This window comes from Trachypithecus francoisi, unplaced genomic scaffold (genome assembly GCF_009764315.1).
Source record: "Trachypithecus francoisi isolate TF-2019V2 unplaced genomic scaffold, Tfra_2.0 Lachesis_group12, whole genome shotgun sequence".
Taxonomy (NCBI): Eukaryota; Metazoa; Chordata; class Mammalia; order Primates; family Cercopithecidae; genus Trachypithecus; species Trachypithecus francoisi.
The window spans coordinates 53,412,286-53,437,638 of record NW_022681457.1 but is presented as its reverse complement, the minus strand read 5'-3'; the positions used below and the strand labels follow the sequence as shown (position 1 = coordinate 53,437,638).

The following is a 25,353-nucleotide window of genomic DNA, read 5'->3' as shown; positions in this document are numbered from 1 at the left end:
TACAGGCTTGAGCCACCGCGCCTGGCATAATTCCTTATTGCCTGCAGTAAACTTAAATGTATAAGTAACTATTTTAGTAAATATAGAGTGTCTACTAATTATCTAATTTACTTCAGGCATACCATGCAAATTCTAGCATATTGTCCTAAATATCTGAGTCTAAAATTAACAGACAAATTTGAAATAGAAAACAGAAAGTAAAAATGTATAGGGAGAGTGACATCAGCAAGATGAAAAGATTAAAAGTCCCCTACATTCATATCCCCTTACAGCAAAAAAATGTCAGCCAACCCTGACAAAAATGCCTTTATGAGAGAACCAGGCATTATGGCTCACACCTGTAATAACAGCACCATGGTACGTTAAGGTTGGAGAACTGCTTCAGGCCAGGATTTTGAGACCAGCCTGGGTTATGTAGCAAGACCGCATCTCCAAAATAAGTACCTGTAAGAGCGATTTGAGATCCATGGAGGGAGTCGTGAAATGCTGTTAAAGCTGAAGATTGAGAAGTGTTCTATTGAGAAGGCAGGCCCTCATTCAGGTGGGAAAGTACAGGGTCCCTGTTCTCGTCTACAGACCTGGATAGGGTTCACCCAACTTGGTCCCACTGAGAATTGTGAACTTACTCTGTAACTATCCCAAACTCCTCCCAGCCACAGTCTGGGAGAGATCCTGCCACTCCAGAGACCTGGAGGAAGGCACCCATTGACAGCCACATAGGCAGACCTGCAGACATTGGCCTTTACTCTGGTTTCCGAAGCAGCTCAGTGACTCAGTTTCAGTTACCTGAGCCAAAGTTTATGGTCAGTTCTGCCTATAGAGAATCCACAGTTACCTGAGAAAATGCTCTTTGGTACTCGGTGAAAGCCACACCCATAAAGCCCACTATATGCAGAACCGACAGCAAAAAGCTGCCCTATTGTCTGCCCTACAGAGCAAAGTCCTGAAGGACATTCAGTCTGTCCAAAAATAAAATGGGAATTACAACCACCCAAGTCCCTGTAACAAGCCAACTAAAGGTGAACCCTAGTGCAGACCCAGCAGTCTTGTGACCAAGCTACAATCCCTCTTCACTACAAATTCAGAGGGCAGCTCATCACCCTATGGGCCCAACAAAAGAAGATCTTTACCTTCTAAAATCAGTTTATGAAAACTTGAAGAGGTGTTTGCTCCATCAAATTCAGACACCAATACAAAACTACATTGTGCCCATTGTCGATGCTTCTATTTTATTCTAGCACTGGAAATATGTGGCAGAAGAACTAGACAAAGAAATATAATAAGCCATTGAAATTGAAAAATAAGTAAAAAGCTGCCGTTTGTGGTTCACACAATCTTATATTTAAAAAACCATAAACAGTACATTGCAACCTATCTAAACTGACAGATACACTCGGTAAATTAGCAAAATGTAAAATTAGCATAGAAGTATATGTATGGTTTCATCCACTTAAACCATCTGATAAAATAGAGGAAGAAAAAAATCTTATTTACTATAGCATTAACTAATACATTTCTGAGGAAAAAATTAATCAAGGAGGTAAAAAGTCTTTACAATCAGCACTTTGGGAGGCCGAGGCAGGCGGATCAGGAGGTCAGGAGATTGAGAATATCCTGGCTAACACGGTGAAATCCCATCTCTATTAAAAATACGAAAAATTAGCCAGGTGTGGTGGCAGACGCCTGTGGTCCCAGCTACTCCGGAGGCTGAGACAGAAGAATGGCGTGAAACCTGGAGGCGGAGCTTGCAGTGAGCCGAGATCGTGCCACTACACTCCAACCTGGGGGACAGAGCAAGACTCCGTCTCAAAATAAATAAATAAATAAATAACACTCCTAATTTCAACATCTATTTCCTTTTGAATCAATCTTATTTTTGTGTCTGAGAAACACTTTTGGATTTGAAGATAATTTTAAAACAATAATCACTGTATCTCTTTTAGGTATTATTGTTTATTTCCACTTAGGTGTTATGTGTCAAAAAAAAGCCCACAAAATTTACAATAAAACATTTCTAGGCCGGGCGGGGTGGCTTACTCCTGTAATCCCATCACTTTTAGAGGCTGAGGCAGGCAGATCACAAGGTGGTTAGATCGAGACCATCCTGGCCACCATGGGGAAACATGTTCTCTACTATAATACAAAAAACTAGCCAGGTATGGTGGCACGCACCTGTAATGCCAGTTACCAAGGAGGCTTAGGCAGGGGAATCACTTAAACGCGGAAGGCTGGGGTTGCAGTCAGCCGAGATCGTGCCACTGCACTCCAGCCTGAGAGAGTGAGAAGTATATATTTCTAAATTTTCAGTTTGTTCATATTAATTACATTGACATTATTATGCAACATATCACTAGAATGTTTTTATCTTGCAAAGCTAAATCTCACTACACATGAAACAACTACCAATTCTTCCCATTTCATGGCACTTTTCAAACAGTACATTGTTTTCTGTTTCAAAGAGCATAACTGGTTTTTTTTTTGTTTGTTTGTTTGTTTTTGAGACAGAGTCTCGCTCTGCCCCCAGGCTGGAGTGCAGTGGCCGGATCTCAGCTCACTGCAAGCTCTGCCTCCCGGGTTTAAGCCATTCTCCTGCCTCAGCCTCCCGAGTAGCTGGGACTACAGTCGCCGCCACCATGCCCGGCTAGTTTTTTGTATTTTTTAGTAGAGACGGGGTTTCACCGTGTTAGCCAGGATGGTCTCGATCTCCTGAACTTGTGATCCGCCCGTCTCGGCCTCCCAAAGTGGTGGGATTACAGGCTGGAGCCACCGTGCCCGGCCGCTTCTTTTTTCTTAATTGGCAATTTATGTGTGTGTGTGTGTGTGTGTGTGTGCGCGCGTGTGTGTGACAGAGTGTCACTCTGTTCCCTATGCTGGAGTGCAATGGCATGATCTTGGCTCACTACATTCTCTACCTCCACAGTTCAAGCAATTCTCCTGCCTAAGCCTCCCAAGTAGCTAGGATTACAGGTACCTGTTTCCATGTCTGGCTAATATTTTGTATTTTTAGTAGAGATGGGGTTTCACCATGTTGGTCAGACTGGTCTCCATCTCCTGACCTCAGGTGATCCAACTGCCCTGGCCTCCCGAAGTGTTGGGATTAAAGGCATGAGCCATCACACCTGGCTGGAAATTTCTCTTCTTTTCTTTTTTTTAATGAGATGGAGTCTTGCTCTGTTACCCAGGGTGGAGTGCAGCGGTGTGATCTCAGCTCACTGCAATCTCTGCATCCTGGGCTCAAACAATTCTCTGCCTCAGCTTCCCAAGTGGCTGGCATTTGCCCACCACCATGCCTGGTTAATTTTGTTTGTAAATGTATCCCATATTTATCAGAATCTTGCAGTTGAAGTGATGTGTTTTTGTTGTTTCTTTCACTTATGTGTTTTCATTTTGCCCAAGACCATTGTCCAGAGCACAGCCTACAAGATTCTTTCCAAATTGTGATACTGAGAAGATATGAAAAATGTGAATATGGCAATTTAGAGTTTAAAAAAGTCTGTGAAAGTGTGGATGAGTGTAAGGTGCACAAAAGAGGTTATAATGGACTTAAACAATGTTTAACGACTACCCAGAGAAAAATATTTCAATGTGATAACTATGGGAAAGTCTTTCAATTTTCAAATTCAGACAGACATGAGATAAGGCATACTGGAAGAAAACCTCTCAAATGCATACAATGTGGCAAAGCTTTTAACCAGTTCTCAACCCTTACTATACATAAGAAAATTCATCCTAGCGAGAAACCCAACAAATGTGAAGAATGTGGCAAAGCCTTTAAGTACTCCTCTACCCTTACTACACATAAGAGAATTTATACTGGAGAGAAACCATACAAGTGTGATAAATGTGGCAAATCTTTTATTGCATCCTCAACCCTTAGTAAACATAAGATCACTCATACAGGAAAGAAACCCTACAAATGTGAAGAATGTGGCAAAGTCTTCAACTGATCCTCAATCCTTACTACACATAAGAAAATTCATACTGGAGACAAACCCTACAAATGTGAAGAATGTGGCAAAGGTTTTCACCTATCCTCACACCTTACTACACATAAGATACTTTATACTGAAGAGCAACCCTATAGATGTAGAGAATGTGGCAAAGCTTTTAACCATTCCACAACCCTTTTTTCACATAAGAAAATTCGTTCTGGAGAGACACCATACAAGTGCGATAAATGTGGCAAAACCTTTATTTCATCCTCAAACCTTAGTAGACATAAAATCATTCATACTGGAGAGGAACCCTACAAATATGAAGAATGTGGCAAAGCCTTCAACCGGTCCTCACACCTTAGTAGACATAAGATAATTCACACTGGAGAGAAACTCTACAAGTGTGAAGAATGTGATAAAACTTTACCTGGTCCTTAAGCCTTAGTAAACATAAGAAAACTCATATTGGAGAGAAACCCTACAAATGTGAAGAACGTGGCAAAGCTTTTAACTGGTCCTCAGACCTTAATAAACATAGGAGAATTCATATTGGACAGAAAATCTACCTAGTGAAGAATGTGGCAAAGCTTTTAAATGTTTTTCATATCTTAATAAGCATAAGATAATTCATACTGGAGAGAAACCCTATGAATGTGATGAATGTGGGAAAGCCCTTGACCACCCCTCAACTCTGACTAAATATGAGAATTTATATGGAACATAAACCTTACAAGTACAAAGAATGTGACAAAGCTTTTTAAGAAAGTTCTCATTGCATATTAAAACAATGAATTTATAAGTAATTAACTTCTACCTATAGAGGATTCTACTATACTGTAATTCAAGATTAAACTGTAAACACTTTCACATGAATATTTCTTGAATGCATGATTGGTTATGTAGATAGTTTCTTTTTTTTTTTTTTTTTTTTTTTTTTTTTTTTTGAGACGGAGTCTCGCGCTGTCACCCAGGCTGGAGTGCTGTGGCCGGATCTCAGCTCACTGCAAGCTCCGCCTCCCGGGTTCACGCCATTCTCCTGCCTCAGCCTCCCGAGTAGCTGGGACTACAGGCGCCGCCACCTCGCCCGGCTAATTTTTAGTATTTTTAGTAGAGACGGGGTTTCACCGTGTTAGCCAGGATGGTTTCGATCTCCTGACCTCGTGATTCGCCCGTCTCGGCCTCCCAAAGTGCTGGGATTACAGGTTTGAGCTTTTTTTTTTTTGTTTTGAGACGGAGTCTTGCTCTGTCACCCAGGCTGGAGTGCATTGGCCGGATCTCAGCTCACTGCAAGCTCCGCCTCCCGGGTTTACGCCATTCTCCTGCCTCAGCCTCCCGAGTAGCTGGGACTACAGGCACCCGCCTCGTCGCCTGGCTAGTTTTTTGTATTTTTAAGTAGAGACAGGGTTTCACCGTATTAGCCAGGATGGTCTCGATCTCCTGACCTCGTGATCCACCCGTCTGGGCCTCCCAAGGTGCTGGGATTACAGGCTTGAGCCACCGCGCCCGGCCCAAAACCACATCTTTTCAATGGCTTGGCATAATTGCCATGCGTTTGGAAATGGCCAGATGACTAAGAAACAAAGACAAGATTTTGGCTTTGCTCTATCATTGTTTTTGACCTCTTCAAATCTGAAATCCTGGCTAAAGTATTCAAAGGGAGTATTTTATAGGTGAATTCCTAGGGTTTCAAAGGCAATGAGCGAAGAATTTTGATACGCAGGAAAATTCACACTTTATATACACATTGCTCTTCTCTCATTTGCTTTAACACTGAAAAAGTGAGGATTATAAATGTAGACTCAACTTAGAGTAAATTAACAAAAGATTTATTTTTCAAAAAACCGAATGTATAAAATAATAGGTAACAGATGCCATTAGCTGCTAAAAAATAGTATGACTAAATTCAGTAAGTATCTAGCCAGGCAAATAACAGTCTAATTAAATCCTAATAGGTGCATGTGGAAAGCATTGCTGTGCAGTGTTTTCTCAGTATTTTCTTCTGCCTTTTTATAGAGACACCAATTTCCCCTGAGTGACTCAGGGTGCATGCTGGGAACTGAGAATGTTGTGTTCAGAGTGATTACTGAAAACATGGTTAATACACTTCTTCCATACTATAATAAAATGTTATAAATCTAACTCTGCCTCAGAAAAGCTTTTAGTAAAAAATTATCTATAGTTTACTCAATTTGGGTTCATGGAAAATTTCAATATTCCAGATAATTCAGATACTGAAATGTCAAGGAAATAACATAAAACATATTTGAATAAGATATAGTCATCTTAGCTAAGAATTCTACATTACCAGTAAATTTAGAAAAAAATAGAAAAATGGTACTTTAAGCCAAATAACTGTTTGACATGTGAGCTGCACCCAAACATGCTACTTCATGATCATTGTAAAAGTAGCAATAGCAGCACGTGCTTTCCTGGGACCTGCTGTCCTGTTTTCCCTTGACATAAAGTGAAGAAGGCATTGAAATGGCAAAGGAGGGTGATATAAATTGAATACTTATATGAAATAAAAATTTAAATATAAAATAGCATTTGATGTTATACAAGCATAGCTGAGACTGTGTGAGGTTATATTTTTACTTATATTGACAAAGTAACCATTAGCAATATTCTTATTTAGAATAATATTCCTTTTATGCTGTATATTTGCTAGCTTTTGATCAAATATTATGGGAGTTCAATAGAAATTAACAAAATGAATCTATTTTACCACAATTATTGATGCACATGCTCATTTTTCTAAAAATCCATTAGAGTTTTATAAAATATTTCTACTTTTTTTCAGTGTATTGCTGAGAAGTGGTTTTCCTGCCAGAAAACTGCTATTCTCAGCTGTAACCACATTGACTAATAGTGAGTAGAAGTGAAGTGGGATAAAAGGCAAGTGTGTTTTCTCTGTAACTTTTTTCATCCATTGGCTGAAAAACAGGAGGATGCAGAAGATGAAAGAAAATATAATCCCTGAAAGATCATGAAGAAACTCTCTTAACTAGACAAAAAACCCCATGGGGGATTTTTCTTTTTTTTTCATTATTGTACTCTCTACTTCTATGAGTTTAAATTTTTTTACACTTTACATAGAAATAAACCTAGGCTTACATAGAAAGAAACCTAGGCTTTTGGTCGGGTGTGGTGACTCATGCCTGTAATCCCAGCACTTTGAAAGGCTGAGGTGGGTGGATCACCTGAGGTCAGGAGCTGGAGATAAGCCTGATCAATGTGGAGAAAATTCAATGTGGAGAAAATACTAAAAATACAAAATTAGCCGGGCATGGTGGTGCATGCCTGTAATCCCAGCTACTTGGGAGGCTGAGGCAGGGGAATCACTTAAACCCAGGAAGCTGGGGCAGGACAATCACTTGAACCTGGAAGGCAGAGGTTGCAGTAAGCCGAGATCACACCACTGCACTCCAGCGAGGGCAATAGAATGAGACTGTCTCAAACAAACAAACAAACAAACAAAAAAAAAACAGGTAAAAGAGAAAAAAAATGGAATACTGACAATAGCTAAGGCATGGAATCAACCTAAGTGTCCATCAATAGGTGAATGGAGAAAAAAATGTGGCATACGTACACAATGAAATGCTATTCCACCCTTAAAAATATGAAAGTCTTGTTGTTTGCAACAACATTCATGAACCTGAACGATGTTATGCTAAGTAAAGTAACACAGTACAGAAAAAACAAAAAACTTATTTATTTGTTTATTTTTTGAGATAGAGTTTCACTCTTGTCGCGCTGGCTTGCAGTGCAGCGGTACCATCTCAGCTCACTGTATCCTACACCTCCCAAGTTCAAGCGATTCTCCTGCCTCAGCCTCCCGAGTAGCTGGGATTACAGGCACTCACCATCATGCCCAGCTAATTTTTGTATTTTTAGTAGAGATGGGGTTTCACCATGTTGGCCAGATTGGTCTCAAACTCCTGATCACAAGTGATTCACCCACCTTGGCCTCTCAAAGTGATAGGATTACAGGCGTGAGCTACCACGCCTGGCCAAAAGCCTAGGTTTCTTGTTAGAAGAGAGACTATGATAGTAAAAGCAAATATAATGATACATGTTACTCGGCTGCATTTCAAACAGGTGATAGTGCCACTGCACTGAAGCACCAAAGGTGGTTCTTATCAGGCCACAGCTCCTTATGATAAACGTTAGGCCCACTGGCATATCTGCAGGGTTCTGGCTGAATGAACAGAACCCAACGGGCTGTTGTGAGTAGACTCTGAATTTAAAACACCCTGGTGCCCAGTAATGAGAACATTTTCACATTTAGCACAACGTGATTTGGTGTGTGGCTTGGATTAGATAAATCTTCACTGAGCTAATGGCTGATTGGATTTACCTGGCCTGAATGGAAAATAAAAATCACCTCTGGCCGACTCGTCAGTTTTTTTTTTTAATACATATAGATATAAGTGTCTAAATAAACATATACATGGAAAATGGGTAACATAGGTATGTCAACATAGTTTCCATTATTGCATATGTCCTGTAGAGAAGCCTCAGAATAAATAGGTCAGAGGTCGTTTTCCTTCCCTGGGCTTCTGCAGCCCAGATGAGTTTAATGATCAGCTTAGATGGATATAAGTCAATTAGCTAAATTGGGAAAGTGAAGGCATCCAGGCAGGACCCAAATGGCAAATGTGAATCACATAGGCAAACGGCGAGAAAGGAAGCAGGGCCCTGAAACGCTAAGCTGAAACTAGAGTCTTACATGGCTTTACCAAAAACTTACTTCCCAGGCCATGCACCTAAACATGAAGCTTTGTTGATGTTTGAACATAACATTGTATGGCTGTGTTCCATTCTGAGATGGTATGGATCCATACAGGTGAGAATAACTTTATATCTGCATCCTCAGTGCAGGCTGGGAAATTTAAAATGTTTGTTGATGAATATCTTTTGTATATATAAATAGCTACATAGGCAAACTCATATAATTCTTTATGTATGTGTTTTTATTATTTTATTTTACTTTGAGACGGAGTCTTGCTCTGTCACCCAGGCTGGAGTGCAGTGGCGCTATCTCGGCTCACTACAAGCTCCGCCTCCCGGGTTCATGCCGTTCTCCTGCCTCAGCCTCCCGAGTAGCTGGGACTACAGGCTCCCACCACAACGCTCAGCTAATTTTTAGTATTTTTAGTAGAGACGGGGTTTCACTGTGTTAGCCAGGATGGTCTCTATCTCCTGACCTCGTGATCCACCTGCCTCGGCCTCCCAAGTGCTGAGATTACAGGTGTGAACCACTGTGCCCGGTCAGTGTGTGTGTTTGTCTATCTACCCCATTTATATCTACATACAGATCAAGCTATCATTTTTTTTCCAAATGCATACAGAATAAAGATATAGGACTTCAAAGGATAAATATGTATTTTTGTACTAATAGAAATGTAAAGAAAAACTTCAATAAATGCAAAATCTTATTGTCCTTTAAATTTTATCCATAAGAGTATACAAATGGAGGTATCCTCTGACCTGCATCTTGCTGCATTTAATATTTTCTTTTTTTTTTTCTTTTTGAGATGGAGTCTTGCTCTGTCACCCAGGCTGGAGTGCTGTGGCCGGATCTCAGCTCACTGCAAGCTCCGCCTCCCGGGTTCATGCCATTCTCCTGCCTCAGCCTCCCGAGTAGCTGGGACTACAGGCTCCCACCACAACGCTCAGCTAATTTTTTAGTATTTTTAGTAGAGACGGGGTTTCACTGTGTTAGCCAGGATGGTCTCTATCTCCTGACCTCGTGATCCACCTGCCTCGGCCTCCCAAAGTGCTGAGATTACAGGTGTGAACCACTGTGCCCGGTCAGTGTGTGTGTTTGTCTATCTACCCCATTTATATCTACATACAGATCAAGCTATCATTTTTTTTCCAAATGCATACAGAATAAAGATATAGGACTTCAAAGGATAAATATGTATTTTTGTACTAATAGAAATGTAAAGAAAAACTTCAATAAATGCAAAATCTTATTTGTCCTTTAAATTTTATCCATAAGAGTATACAAATGAATGGAGGTATCCTCTGACCTGCATCTTGCTGCATTTAATATTTTCTTATTTTTTTCTTTTTTTTTTTTTTTGAGATGGAGTCTTGCTCTGTCACCCAGGCTGGAGTGCTGTGGCCGGATCTCAGCTCACTGCAAGCTCCACCTCCCGGGTTCACGCTATTCTCCTGCCTCAGCCTCCGGAGTAGCTGGGACTACAGGCGCCCGCCACCTCGCCCGGGTAGTTTTGTTTTTTTTTTTTTTTGTATTTTTTAGTAGAGACGGGGTTTCACCGTGTTAGCCAGGATGGTCTCGATCTCCTGAGCTCGTGATCCGCCCGTCTCGGCCTCCCAAAGTACTGGGATTACAGGCTTGAGCCACCGCGCCCGGCCTGCATTTAATATTTTCAAAGAAAGAATTGGTTTTTGTTGCTCACATCTGTTAGCAAAAATGCACTAAGGCCATGAGAGTCATTTATCGCCAAGTCAAAAATGGCCTTTCTTATTCTGGTGAATGTGAAAACATAGATAAACTGGCCTCAGCTTGAAGGCCTTAACACAAATTTGCAAATGAGAAATAATTCTTTTTAAAGCTTCCCTCAATTTTAGAGCTCTTATTTTCAAATACATGACACAGAAATAGAATTTCTTTCTTTCTTTCTTTCTTTTTTTTTTTTTTTGAGACAGAGTTTCACTCTTGTTGCCCCGGCTGGAGTGCAACAGCGTTATCTTGGCTCACTGCAAACTCTGCCTCCTGGGTTCAAGGGATTCTCCTGCCTCAGCCTTCTGAGTAGCTGGGATTACAGGCACATGCCACCACACCCAGCTTATTTTGCTGTTTAGCTTATTTTGGTGTTTCTCCATGTTGGTCAGGCTGGTCTGGAATTCCTGACGTCAGGTGATTCGCCCACCTTGGCCTCCAAAAGTGCTAGGATTACAGGCATGAGCCACCGCACCTGGCAGAAATAGAATCTTATTGTTTTGTTTGCTCAAGTAGTGACATTTTGGGTAAGAAAATTAAACACCAGGTATCTGACTTGAAGATAAACTGCTATACTGAAAGCAAATTTCAAGGTGTTTTCAGATGCTTTTTTCTCTAGATTTAGATAAAGATACAAGATATGTAGATATACATATACAGACAGGTGCGGTGGCTCATGCCTGTAATTCCAGCACTTTGGGAGGCCAAGCCAGGTCTATCACTTGAAGCCAGGAGTTCAAGACCAGCCACACCAACATGACAAAACCCTGTCTCTACTAAAAATACAAACATTAGCTGAGTATGATGGTGCACATCTGCAATCCCTGCTACTAGGAAGGCTGAGGCATGTGAATTGCTTGAACCTAAAAGGTGGAGGTTGCCGTGAACCATGATCATACCGCTGCACTCTGGCCTGGGTGACAGAGTGAGACTGTCTCAAAAAAAAAAAAAAAACTATACAGAGACACAAGAGCGAGACAGTCTCACTCTGTTGTCTAAGCTGGAGTGCAATGGTAAGATCTCAGCTCACTGCAACCTCCACCTCCTGGGTTCAAGCAATTCTTCTGCCTCAGCCTATCCAGTAGCTGGGATTACAGGCACTCACCATCATGCCCAGCTAATTTTCGTATTTTTGTAGAGACGGGGTTTCACCATGTTGGCCAAGCTGGTCTTGAACTCCTGACCTCAGGTGATCTGCCCACCTCGGCCTCCCAAAGTGCTAGGATTACAGGCATGAGCCACCACACCCAGCCTAAAGTAGACTCTTTATGGTAATGGGAAGAAAGTCTAGGTCTCTCTTTAGAAGATAGACTGTGATACTGAAAGCAAATATAATGGTACATGGTGTCTGGCCACATTTCTTTTCTTTTTTCTTTTTTTGAAATGCACTCTGTCTCCAGGCTGGTGTGCAGTGGTGCAATATTGGCTCACTGCAACTTCTGCCTGCCAGGTTCAAGCAATTCTCTGCCTCAGCCTCTCGAGTAGCTGGGATTACAGGTGCCTACCACCACACCTGGCTAATTTTTGTATTTTTAGTAGAGATGGGGTTTCACTCTTGGAAAGGCTGGTCTTGAATGCCTGACCTTGTGATCCACCTGCCTCGGCCTCCCAAACTGCTGGGATTATAGGCGTGAGCCACCGCACATAGCCAAACTGGCCATTTAATCCTAACTAGAATGTGATTAGCTGAGATCTACTGAGCTTAGAATTGCCTCTCAAATTTAACGTGCAGAGAACTAATTTGGTATTTCAAGTCTCAGTCTAATTTGATTCTACAGGGTTGTTTTTGTGTGTGTTTTTTTTTAGATGACGTCTTACTCTGTCACCCTGGAGTGCAGTGGCTCAATATCACTACAACTTCTGTCTCCCGGTTTCAAGTGATTCTCCTGCCTCAGCATCCCGAGTAGCTGGGATTACAGGCATCCACTTCCACACCCGGATGGCTAATTTTTGTATTTTTAGTAGAGATGGGGTTTCACGATATTGGCCAGGCTGGTCTTGAACTCCTGACCTCAGGTAATTTGTCCACCTCGGCTTCCCAAAGTGCTGGGATCACAGGCATGAACCACCATGCCCTGCCGATTCTGCAGGTTTGAAAGGGGTCCATGGATTGGCTTCATTCACAGCTAATGCTGACCCTACTTGCCCTAGATCACTTATAACAGCACTCAACTGGACAAAGCGCCACAGCACACAGTTCCTTAAACCCATACTCTTCTCACAACACAAATGCTTTCGGTCCAAAATAAAAACCACCAATCACCATCCTAAAACATGGCATTCTCTGCTGGTTCTTTAAACTTTACAGAGGCTGGAGAAGGCAGCTCATGTCTGAGTAAGTCTACATTTGCAAAATAACATGCGCACACGCATGAATGCGATGTTTATGGAGCATGCGCTGTGTGCTCAGAAGCACACTACAGAGCACTGTGCTGGAAAGACAACATAATGTGAATTTATCCTCATAACACCCTGGCAGGTGGTTACGAACTGTCCCATAATTCCCTGGATTTATATGAAATGCCTAGCACAACGGTGGCTCATGCCTGTAATTCCAGCACTTTGGGAGGCCAAGGCAGGTGGATCACCTGGGGTCAGGACAGAGGGCAAAGCAGGGGACCTGTGAAAGGCAACTAAGCAGGGATCCATGGGAAAGACCCTCCGAGGCACAAGATTCTCCCATTACCTTTCAGTTTTGCTGATGCTTCTCCTGGGAAACATCTGCAGTAGGTTCTTCCTCTGTAGTTCTTCTTATCGTGCCTGCAAAACAAACTATCTTTAGCGTCTGCATGGGTTTCCACTTCCTGTCCCCACCTGAGGAATGGAAAGCAAGGGCACAGTCCTTGTTCATGTTTTGAAGTAAAAGGAGCATGAAGGTCATGTGACCTTTGCCGAGGCTTCTCCTGGCCTCACGTCAGATCCAGCCCCTAACTCCAAGCAGCCCAATGTAGTTTCTTAATGTACAAATAAGATCTACTTTAATATAGTCTATTGCTATTAGACCTGCCATATGCAATTTCAAGATATTCCCCTACACCTGCCCACAATGATCCTCCAGGAATAAAATGAGCTCCTGAATGAGAAACTCTGGTGTATCCTGAACTTTTTGTGTATTTTTGTTGAGTTTCTCTATCCATGCTTTGAGAGGGCTGTGGACATGGAATTCCAATGATTCTGATATTCAAGGGTGGTTTTTACCCTCCAGATGTCTCAACTTTGCCTTTGGTCTTCCTGTCAGTCCAGTTAAAGGGTTGTGAAGTCTGGAGTTGCTGGGGCTTCCTCAGTTCCAGATTCTACCATTCCTTCTTATGGGTTCCAAGGTCTGTGAATCAGGCCCAACTCCAGCATGTCACCATGTCTGGTTCTGGCCATGTGTCCTAAGACTGGGGGGATAGTTCTTGCACATTCTCTGAGGGATGAGGAGGAGGGAGGTGTGTGAGTCAGCATGAATCACAGGCAGTTTTCAAAGGCTAATGTTGGAACATTTTTTTGGATTTGGGTATTAGTTTTTGTTTTTGTCTTGTTTTGCTTTTTTTGAGTCAGAGTTTCATTCTTGTTGCCCAGGCTGGAGTGCAGTGGTGTGACCTCGGCTCACTGCAACCTCTGCCTCCTGGGTTCAAGCAATTCTCCTGCCTCAGCCTCCTGAGTAGCTGAGATTACAGGTGCCCACCACCATGACCAGTTAATTTTTTTGTATTTTTAGTAGAGATAAGTACTGCCAACATGGTGAAACCCCATGTCTACTAAAACTACAAAACAAAATTAGTTAGGCCTGGTGGCCTGCACCTGTAACCCCAACTACACAGGAGAGAGGTTGAGGCAAGAGAATCGTTTGAACCTGGGAGGCAAAGGTTGCAGTGAGCCAAGATTGTGCCACTGCACTCCAGCCTGGGCTACAAGAGCAAGACTCTGTCTCAAAAAAAAAAAAAAAAAAAGTAAAAAATAAATAAACAAAAATACTATACAAGGCTCAGGCACAGTGGCTCATACCTATAATTATACATCTTTAGGAAGCCAAAAGCAGCCACATCACTTGAGAACAGTTAGAGATCAGCCTGAGCAACATAATGGGACTCTATGTATAAAAATACAGAAATGTTAAAATGTGTCCATTATGTTGAAGCATAAAATGATGCTGGACAGTGTCATAAAAACATATGTAAATATAAAGCTCTCCAACTAGAATTCTTTATATCAAAATGATGGCACAGGCTGGGTGTGGTGGCTCATGCCTGCAATCCCAGGACTTTGGGAAGCTAAGATGGACATATCACTTGAGGTCAAGAAATTCCAGACCAGCCTGGCCAACATGGTGAAACCCCGTCTCTACTAAAAATTTTTTAAAAATTTAGCTGGGCATGTGGTGGGCACTTACGATCCCAGCTATTCAGGGGACTGAGGAAAATTGCTTGAACCCGGGATGCAGAGTTTGCAGTTACCTGAGATAAGGCCACTGCACTCCAGACTAGGCAACGGAGACTCCATCTCAAAATAATAATAAATAATAATTATTACTATAATAATTATTATTTTAATATCAACAAACTGGAAAATATAGAGGCATAGTTTTGTATTCATTTGAAGTTGTTGTGAGATTAAAATATATGTTTTAACTTTAAGATGTATGTAATCTCCAGTTTTCAAGATGATTACAAAGATGTACAGAAAGTATGCAAGGGGCCGGGTGTGGTGGCTCAAGCCTGTAATCCCAGCACTTTGGGAGGCTGAGACAGGTGGATCACAAGGTCAGGAGATCGAGACCATCCTGGCTAACACGGTGAAACCCCGTCTCCACTAAAAAATACAAAAAACTAGCTGGGCGAGGTGGCGGGTGCCTGTAGTCCCAGCTACTCAGGAGGCTGAAGCAGGAGAATGGCATAAACCCAGGAGGTGGAGCTTGCAGTGAGCTGAGATCCAGCCACTGCACTCCAGCCCGGTTGACAGAGCAAGACTCCATCTCAAAAAAAAAAAAAAAAAAAGAAAGAAAGTATGCAAGGGAAAATGAAATATAATCAAAGCACGGCAGTACAAAATTAAACGAAAATTAAGAAAGTCAAACAGGAAATGAGAAAAATATAACTACTAGAAACACACAAAACAATAACAATATAACTGGTAATAACAACTTCATTCCTTTAAGCAATTATTTTAAATATGAATTAATTAAACTACTTAATAAAATGAAATGTAATCTTAGGACTTTGCAAGGCCAAGGTAGGCTGATCACTTGATCCCAAGAGTTCAAGACTAGACTGGGCAACATGAAAAAACTCTGTCTCCAGAAAAAAATACAAAAAAGCTAGTTGGGTGTGATGGCACATACTTTTAACCCAGACACCTGAGAGGCTGAAATGGGAGGACCATCTGAGTTTGGGAGGTTCAGGCAACAGTGAGCCGTGCAAATCAGCCTTGTTGACAGAGTAAGACCCTATCTCAAAACAAATGAGGGCCGGGCGCGGTGGCTCAAGCCTGTAATCCCAGCACTTTGGGAGGCCGAGACGGGTGGATCACGAGGTCAGCAGATCGAGACCATCCTGGCTAACATGGTGAAACCCCGTCTCCACTAAAAAATACAAAAAACTAGCCGGGCGAGATGGCAGGTGCCTGTAGTCCCAGCTACTCGGGAGGCTGAAGCAGGAGAATGGCATAAACCCAGGAGGTGGAGCTTGCAGTGAGCTGAGATCCAGCCACTGCACTCCAGCCCGGTTGACAGAGCAAGACTCCATCTCAAAAAAAAAAAAAAAAAAAAAAGAAAGAAAGTATGCAAGGGAAAATAAAATATAATCAAAGCACGGCAGTACAAAATTAAACGAAAATTAAGAAAGTCAAACAGGAAATGAGAAAAATATAACTACTAGAAACACACAAAACAATAACAATATAACTGGTAATAACAACTTCATTCCTTTAAGCAATTATTTTAAATATGAATTAATTAAACTACTTAATAAAATGAAATGTAATCTTAGGACTTTGCAAGGCCAAGGTAGGCTGATCACTTGATCCCAAGAGTTCAAGACTAGACTGGGCAACATGAAAAAACTCTGTCTCCAGAAAAAAATACAAAAAAGCTAGTTGGGTGTGATGGCACATACTTTTAACCCAGACACCTGAGAGGCTGAAATGGGAGGACCATCTGAGTTTGGGAGGTTCAGGCAGCAGTGAGCCGTGCAAATCAGCCTTGTTGACAGAGTAAGACCCTATCTCAAAAACAAATGAGGCTGGGCACGGTGGCTCACGCTTGTAATCCCAGCACTTTGGAAGGCTAGGCGGGCAGATCATGAGGTCAGGAGTTTGAGACCAGCTGGCCCAACATGCTGAAACCCTGTCTCTACTAAAAATGCAAAAAATTAGCTGGGCATAGTGGCATGCACCTGTAGTCCCAGCTACTCAGGAGAGTGAGGTAGAAGAATCGCTTGAACCCAGGAGGCACAGGTTACAATGAGCCAAGATTGCATCACTGCACTCCAGCTTGGGTGACAGAGCAAGACTCCATCTCAAAAATAAATAAATAAATAAATAAATAAATAAATAAATAAAATTTTAAAAAATAAAAAAAATTGAAATAGAAAATAGAGAGTAAAGTCTGGGCATGGTGGCTCACGCCTGTAATCCCAGCACTATGGGAGGCTGAGGTGGGCAGATCACGAGGTCAGGAGATCCAGACCATCCTGGCTAACATGGTGAAACTCCATCTCTACTAAAAATAAAAAAAATTAGCCAGGCATGGTGGCGGGCACCCATAATCCCAGCTACTGGGGAGGCTGAGGCAGGAGAATAGCATGAACCCAGGAGGCGGAGGTTGCAGTGAGCTGAGATTGCGCCACTGCACTCCAGCCTGGGTGACAGAGCAAGACTCCCTCTCAAAAATAAGTAAATAAATAAATAAATAAAAATAAAAATAAAAAAAGAAAACAGAGAGTAAAAATGTATAGGGAGAGTGCCATCAGTAAGATGAAAAGATTAAAAGTCCCCTGTTTTTATATTCCCTTACAGCAAAAAATTGCCAGCCATCCCTGACAAAAATGCCTTTATGACAGAACCAGGCATTATGGCTCACACCTGTAATGACAGCTACATGGTACTTTAAAGTTGGAGAACTGCTTCAGGCCAAAATTTTGAGACCAGCCTAGGTTATGTACCAGACTCTATCTCCAAATAAGTGCCTAGCTCTAAGAGAGATTTGAGATCCAGGGAGGGAGTTGTGAAATGCTATTAAAGCTTAACATTGAGAGGTGTTCTACTCAGAAGGCAGACCCTCATACAGGTGAAAAACTACAGGACCCCTGTTCTTGGCTACAAACAGGATAGGGTTCACCCAACTTGGTCCCACTGAGAATTCTGAACTTACTCTCTAATCATCCCAAACTCCTCCCAGCCACGGTCTGGGAGAGGTCCAGCCATTCCAGAGACTCGGAGGAAGGCACTCATTTACAGCCACGTAGGCAGGCCTGCAGACCTTGGCTTTTACTGTGGTTCCTGAAGCAGTTCAATGACTCAGTTTCAGTTACCTGAACCACAGTTTATGGTCAGTTCTGCCTGTAAAGAATCCCAAACAGTTACCTGAGGAAATACTTTCTGGTACTCAGTGAAAAACATACTCATCCACATCCTGATATAAGGCCCACCATATGCAAACCCGACTGCAAAAACATGCCCCAGTTTGTGTTCTGTGGAGCAAAGTCCTGAAGAATTTGCAGTCTGTTCAAAAATAAAATGGGAATTACAACTACCCAAGTCCCTGTACCATGCCAACTAAAGGTGGGCCCTAGTGCATACCCAGCCTTGCGACCAAACTACAACCCCTCTTCACTACAAATCCAGAGAAGATCTAGTCACACTAAGGGCCCAATAAAAGAAGATCTTTACCTTGTAAAATCAGTATATGAAAACTTGAAGAGGTGTTTGCTCCATCAAATTCAGACACCAATACAAAACTACATTGTGCCCACTGTCAATTCTTCTATTTTAATCTAGTGCTGGAAGTATGTGGCAGAAGAACTAGTCAAAGAAATAAAAAAAAATCCATTGAAATTAAAGAAAAATAATTCAAATGCTGCTGTCTGTAGATCATACAATCTTATATTTAAAAAAACCATAAACAGTACATTAAAACCTGTCTAAACTAATAAATACACTCAGTAAATTAGCAAAATATAAAATTAACATACAAGTGTATGTATGGTTTCATACACTTAAACTATCTAATAAAATAGAGGAAGAAAAGAATCTTCTTTTCTTTTTTTTTTGAGACTGAGTCTCACTCTCTCACCAGGCTGGAATGCAATGACACTATCTCGGCTCACTGCCCCAGTGACAACGAAATAAATGGTTAATTATGAAGAAATGGGCTTGGGGAAAACAATACTGGGAAGATATTCAATCCTGGCATACTTTACCATTATTAGTTTTCCTTTTTTTTTTTTTTCTTTGACACGGAGTCTAGCTCTGACCCCAGACTAGAGTGCAGTGGTGCAATCTAGGCCCACTGCAACCTCTGCCTCCCAGGTTCGAGTGATTCCTCTGCCTCAGCCTCCCAAGTAGCTGGGACTACAGGCGCATGCCACCATGCTCAGCTATTTTTTTGTATTTTTAGTAGAGGCGGGGTTTCACCATGTTAGCCAGTATGGTCTCGATCTCCTGACCTCGTGATCTGCCTGCCTCAGCCTCCCAAAGTGCTGGGATTATGGCTCACACCTGTAATGACAGCTACATGGTACATTAAAGTTTGGAGAACTGCTTCAGGCCAAAATTTTGAGACCAGCCTGGGTTATGTACCAGACTCTATCTCCAAAATAAGTGCCTAGCTCTAAGAGAGATTTGAGATCCGGGGAGGGAGTTGTGGATCTCCCTCCCTGGATCACAGTGGCATGAGCCACTGTGCCCAGCAAAAATCATATTTTCTAAAGCATTAAATCATAAATTTCTGAGGAAAAAATTAACCAAGGAGGGAAAAAATCTTTACAATAAAGAAAAAATTAAAAAATTAGAGAAGATCTAAGTAAATTTTAAAGTATTTTGTCTATGGATTGAAATGATAAATATTATTAAAGTACCATATTATCCAAAGTAATCTATAGATTCAATAAACTTCCTATCAAAATTGCAGTTTTTTTCACAGTAATGGAAATACAATTCTAAAATTTACATGAAACTAAAATAAACTTTGAATTGTCAAAGCAATCATGAGGAAAAGGAACAGAGCAGGAGGATATCATACTTATAATTTCAAACTATATTTCAAGACTATATATTAATAAAAACAGAATGTACTATGCAGAAAAACGAACTCAAAAAATGCAACAGAAACTACTACTCTCACACATTTCAGACTTGACACAAAAAGAGAACTTAAAAAAATAGTGTTAGTTTCTCAAAATCATGCAGATATTTGTGTCTCCAGAAAACATTGTAGAAGCAGCCAAATTGTGCAGTTTCTTACATGCCATGAAGAGGACTTTGGCTCTCACTGTGAATCTGAAAGAAGCTCACTGAAAGAAAAGTAGAATCCTTATTTAAAAGCATAAGACAGAAGATGCCCCTTTGTGAGAACCAAATTAAACAAACAAACAAAAAACCCCAGCTCCCCACGAACAATTTCCTTCGAAACACAGCTTTCCAAATCACTTTGGGAAGGACTGACTTTCTCTTTGACTTTGAGACCTCTTATCTGTGTCGTCTGTTGTATTCATTTTCTTCTTCTTTTTTTTTTTTTTTCGATGGAGTCTTGCTCTGTCGCCCATAATGCAGCACAGTGGCATAATCTCGGCTCACTGCAACCTCCGCCTTCTGGGTTCAAGCGATTCTCCTGCATCAGCCTCCTGTGTAGCTGGGATTATAGGCGCATGACACTACGCTTGGCTAATTACTGTATTTTTAGTAGAGACGTGGTTTCATCGTGTTGGTTAGACTGGTTTCAAACTACTGACCTTGTAATCCATCCACCTAGGAGTCCCAAACTGCTGGGATTAGGAGCGCGAGCCACCGCACCCAGCCTGTTGTATTCATTTTCACTCCACCTATCTGGGGATTTGGCAATCATCTCATGTCTCTTCATAGTGAAAGGTTTTTTTCTTTGACAACAATATCTGTTTAATAAAAATTAATACCATGAATCTTGCTCATATTCTCCAATTACAAGCTAGTAATGTGCTAAGCAGAGAGAATGTGATAAAATATTCTAGTAAATTAATACCAAAATACTAATTCATAATAGAAAGTTCTAAATATTTAGAAAATACTTTCACTTGGCCCGGCACGGTGGCTCACACCTGTAATCCCAGCAATTTGGGAGGCCCAGGCAGGCGGATCACAAGATCAGGAGATTCAGACCATCCTGGCTAATATGGCGAAACCCCGTCTCTACTAAAAGTACAAAAAATTAGCCAGGTGTGGTGGGGGGCACCTGTAGTCCCAGCTACTCGGAAGGCTGAGGCAGGAGAATGGCGTGAATGCGTGAGGCAGAGCTTGCAGTGAGCGGAGATCGCGCCATTACACTCCAGCCTGGGCTACAGAGCGAGACTCCGCCTCAAAAAAAAAAAAAACAAAAACAAAAAACAAAAAGAAAACTTTCACTTTTTAGATTTCTGAATTTTACTACCTGGTACTCCTGAATCAATAATTGGTGATGGCAATTAGATTTTCAAGTGGGGGAAGCAATATTTTATGCCAGTAAATTTTTGGAATTACCACTAATTTAGAGTGAAGAATACGCTCAGCTGAGGAATGTTTACAGTTTGGATTAAGATGAAACATCTTGAAGAAATGGTCTTCTAAATGAAAGAATCCTGAAGATTTTCTGGAAAAAGGGCATCTGAAACTTTTATGCAAAGAAGAAAATACTAAAAAGCATTCCACAAAAAAAGAGAAATAAAACTTTTAGAGTATACTATGAATTATGTATTAAAGTTATACTCACAAAGGAAGACCAAGTTTCTGTAGTTCTGAAACTTCACATCCCTATATAAATTCTACTGTGCAGTGTCCAGGCAATGCCACTCCTCCAGAGAGAATTCTATGGCTACATCTCAAAATTGCAATGGTCTCTGGAAAACACACACGCACACACATTTTCACCAAGTGGCCATGGGTGGAATTTTTAATTTGACTTAAGGTGAAATGAGAGAGTAAAGACAATTGGTTCTGACTTATAGGACCGACTAACATCAACCAATAAATTTTCAACACAGAAATATTCTCTAATGTATTCTCTAACTCTGAGAAAAAACAGCTGCGTAAGATAGACAACATCAGTTCATATGTGATATTTTTCTAGATAATAAAGTATAAAAGTAAAGGCATGAACATGAACATGTACATTTTTGAGTGCTATATTTACATCATATGGAATGAGTTCTGAATATTTTTCAGATGGAAAAGGCATATTGAATTAGAAGGCATCTCTCAAATTTTAATATGTACAAAAAGCTGAAGACCTTCTTATGCAGGTTTTTTTTTCCCCAGAAGATCTGGAATGAAGTCTGATTTATTTATTTATTTTTAATTTTTTTGAGATGGAGTTTCATGCTTGTTGCCCAGGCTGGAGTGCAATGGTGCAATCTTGGCTCACCGCAACCTCCACCTCCCAGGTTCAAGCAGTTCTCTTGCCTCAACTTCCTGAGTAGCTGGGATTGCAGGAATGCGCTACCATGCTTGGCTAATTTTTTTTTTCTTTTTTTGTATTTTTAGTAGAGATGGGGTTTCTCCATTTTTGTCAGGCTGGTCTCAAACTCCTGACCTCAGGTGATCCGCCCACCTCGGCCTCCCAAAGTGCTGGGATTATAGGTGTGGACCACCACGCCCGGCCAATTTTTTGAACTTCTAACAAGCTCATCAGTAATGCCAGTGTTTTGGGCCCAAGAAGGACATGTTGTCAAACATCCAGGAAGTGGAAGCACCAATATTTTTCCCACTTTTTGTAGCCTGCAAACAGTTAAGAGTCTTCATTTTCCAAAGAAAAATATGTAGAAAAAAATAAGAAAAAAGGATAGTTACCAGATTGAATGTGATGGTTTATGCATGTCAGCTGCATAAACATACTTAATAATACAGAGAAAAATAATTAACTCTATAGTGAAAAAAAATCAGAGAGCTATTTCACCAATTGAATCATTATTAATTTCATTAGGACAAATTTTTATTTTGTGCTAATGCACACAGACGAACACAGCATCACTGTTGAAATATTCCTCCCGAAAAAAGTAAATTATAGTCTGAATTTATGCAAACTTCAAAACACAGATAACTCCTATGTTCTGTAATTTTTAGTAGTAATTTTAAGTAGGCTTCATTTAGCACCCTAGAGAGCAGGTATCTCCTAATAATTTTTTTCAGAATTTCTGGGTAATAAACGCCATAATGCCATCCCATTTAAATAAGCATTTTTTTTTTTTTTTTTTTTTTTGAGATGGAGTTTCACTCTTGTCATCCAGGCTGGAGTGCAATGGTACAATCTTGGCTCTCCACAACCTCCGCCTCCCAGGTTCAATTGATTCTCCTGCCTCAGCCTCTCAAGTAGCTGAGATTCCAGGCACACACCACAACGCCCGGCTATTTTTTTTTTTTTTTTTTTTGTATTTTTAGTAGAGATGGGGTTTCACCATGTTGGTCAGGCTGGTCTCAAACTCCTGACCTCAGGTGATCCACCTGCCTTGGCCTCCCAAAGTGCTAGGATTACAGGTGTGAGCCACCGTGCTCAGCCTAAATAAGCATTTTCCTAACCCTGTTCTGCATAGAGCTAATGGAACATACAGATGGAGCCTAAACATTACATGTACACCATCTTTACTAAGGACCACAGTTTTCCCCAATAGAAATCTTGAGTATCCACTTCTTTCCATGTTCAACAGCCGCAAAGGGAACATTTTTAATATTGCGGGTCATAAATTCCTGCTGAGAAATTTTCATGGCATATAAGAAGCTATGATGTAGAGAATGTAGAGAAGGCTCTGGGATATAGGAAAGAAATATTTTTCAGAGACTCTTGACTATCATAAGAATTTTAGGCCGGGCGCGGTGGCTCAAGCCTGTAATCGCAGCACTTTGGGAGGCCGAGGCGGGCGGATCACGAGGTCAGGAGATCGAGACCCTCCTGGCTAACACGGTGAAACCCCGCCTCTACTAAAAATACAAAAAACTAGCCGGGCGCGGTTGCGGGCGCCTGTAGTCTCAGCTACTCGGAGGCTGAGGCGGGAGAATGGCGGGAACCCGGGAGGCGGAGCTTGCAGTGAGCCGAGATCGCGCCACTGCACTCCAGCCTGGGCGACACAGCGACACTCCGTCTCAAAAAAAAAAAAAAAAAAAGAATTTTAACAAGTAGTTAAACCAAACTCATTATGGAGGAAAAACACAAGCAGAGAAGTAAAGTTTTGTGACTACTAAATGCATGGCAGTCCAGGAGGCAGAGCAGACACAGCTCTCCATCTGAGACATGTTTACCTGAAGAAAAGCCTTTTTTTTTTCCCATTTTTCTCTGGAATTTTTTCTCAGATGAGATTCTCTGAACAAATTACACCTCTAGCTTGAAAATATGCCTTTAAACGTGTCAGTACCACATGTTTACCTGCTAGCATGACATCACCTGTCAGAAAAAGCCCACCCATTTCTGTCCTTTAAAACAAAGAGACTCAGAAACAATGAGCTGCTCCATGAAAATAAAAATATAAGTATCTCTTTTCCATCCTCAGGTGCCCTCCCCTGCCACAGAAACCAGTAATTTCTGCTACAGTAATGGAAATATGCACCACAGTGACCTGTCCCTACCAAATTCAAACAGAACAGGCCCTGTGACCACCCTTTAGTCCAAAGGTGGAACTTAACTCTCATGAATGTATTTTGAAACCCTCATACTTGATTCTGACCTCCCATTAGAGCCACATGAGGCCCTTCATTAAAGCAACATGGATGCTTCCACCCAGAACAATAAACAGAAGCTGTGGGGAGGACACAAGAGATTTCTGCAAGTTGGCCATGTGATCCTAATGAGAAGCCTGGGCTGATCACCTCTAAGCTAAGCATTGCCTCTCAAGCTTTAATGAGCTTATAAGTCACTTGGTAATTTTGGCCCCACTTTATGTAATATAATTCTGGAGTCTTGAAAAGGGCCCAGGAATGGTTGTTTGAAACGAGTTCCCTGTCAATGCTGATGTTGCTCTCCCTGGGCTCATTATTAGCATCAGTTAGAGAAGCAGGCACAACACAGAGTCCCTTACCCTTAGCACTCTTGTCGTAACCAAATACTTCTGGTACAAACAAGGACAACCCATCTCCATCCTAAAGATTTATATTCTTTGCTGGCTTTTAAAGTTTATAGAGGAAACAGAGGCAGCAAGGTCTAAATAAGCCTGTATTTAAAAAACATGTACCCATGTACTAATGCAATGTTTATTAAGCAGGTAATATGTGCTCAACAGTGTCATGCAGAGCACTGCGCTGGGCACAATGCATTATGTGGTTAAATTCTCATAACACCCTAGGAGCTAGTATTAAGGGTTTAATAATGTCCAGGATTTAGATAAAGGGCCCAGCATTTTTATTTCTTCTTCTGTTTCTCTGTTATCAATTTTTAAAATTTTTTTAAAATAATTAAAGCTAAATATAGGCCAGACATGGTGCCTCACGCCTGTAATCCCAGCACTTTGGGAGGCCGAGGCAGGCGGATCACGAGGTCAGGAGATTGAGACCATCCTGGCTAACATGGTGAAACCCCATCTCTACTAAAAATACAAAAACAAAATTAGCCAGGCGTGGTGGCGGGCGCCTGTAGTCCCAGCTACTTGGGAGGCTAACGCAGGAGAATGACGTGAACCCAGGAGGCAGAGCTTGCAGTGAGCCCAGATCGTGCCACTGCATTCCAGGCTGGGTGACAGGGCGAGACTCCATCTCAAAAAAAAAAAAAAAAAGCTAAATATAGTCAGATGAAAGAGATATAGAAATAAAGAGTTT

At 41.3% G+C, this 25,353-nt stretch overlaps 1 long non-coding RNA gene and 2 pseudogenes across 2 annotated transcripts in view; all 3 read right to left on the bottom strand.

Moving 5' to 3' along the window:
• Nucleotides 1-23,249, bottom strand: part of LOC117091324 — a 31,643-nt pseudogene extending 8,394 nt beyond the window's left edge.
• Nucleotides 1-25,353, bottom strand: part of LOC117093725 — a 433,995-nt pseudogene that overhangs the window by 400,323 nt on the left and 8,319 nt on the right. The window lies entirely within an intron of this gene.
• On the bottom strand, nt 13,800-20,744 carry LOC117093766. Its single transcript, XR_004441229.1, has 3 exons — nt 20,340-20,744; nt 18,280-18,411; nt 13,800-13,819 (listed from the first exon to the last, which is right to left on the bottom strand). It is a non-coding gene; the product is annotated as an uncharacterized LOC117093766 (long non-coding RNA).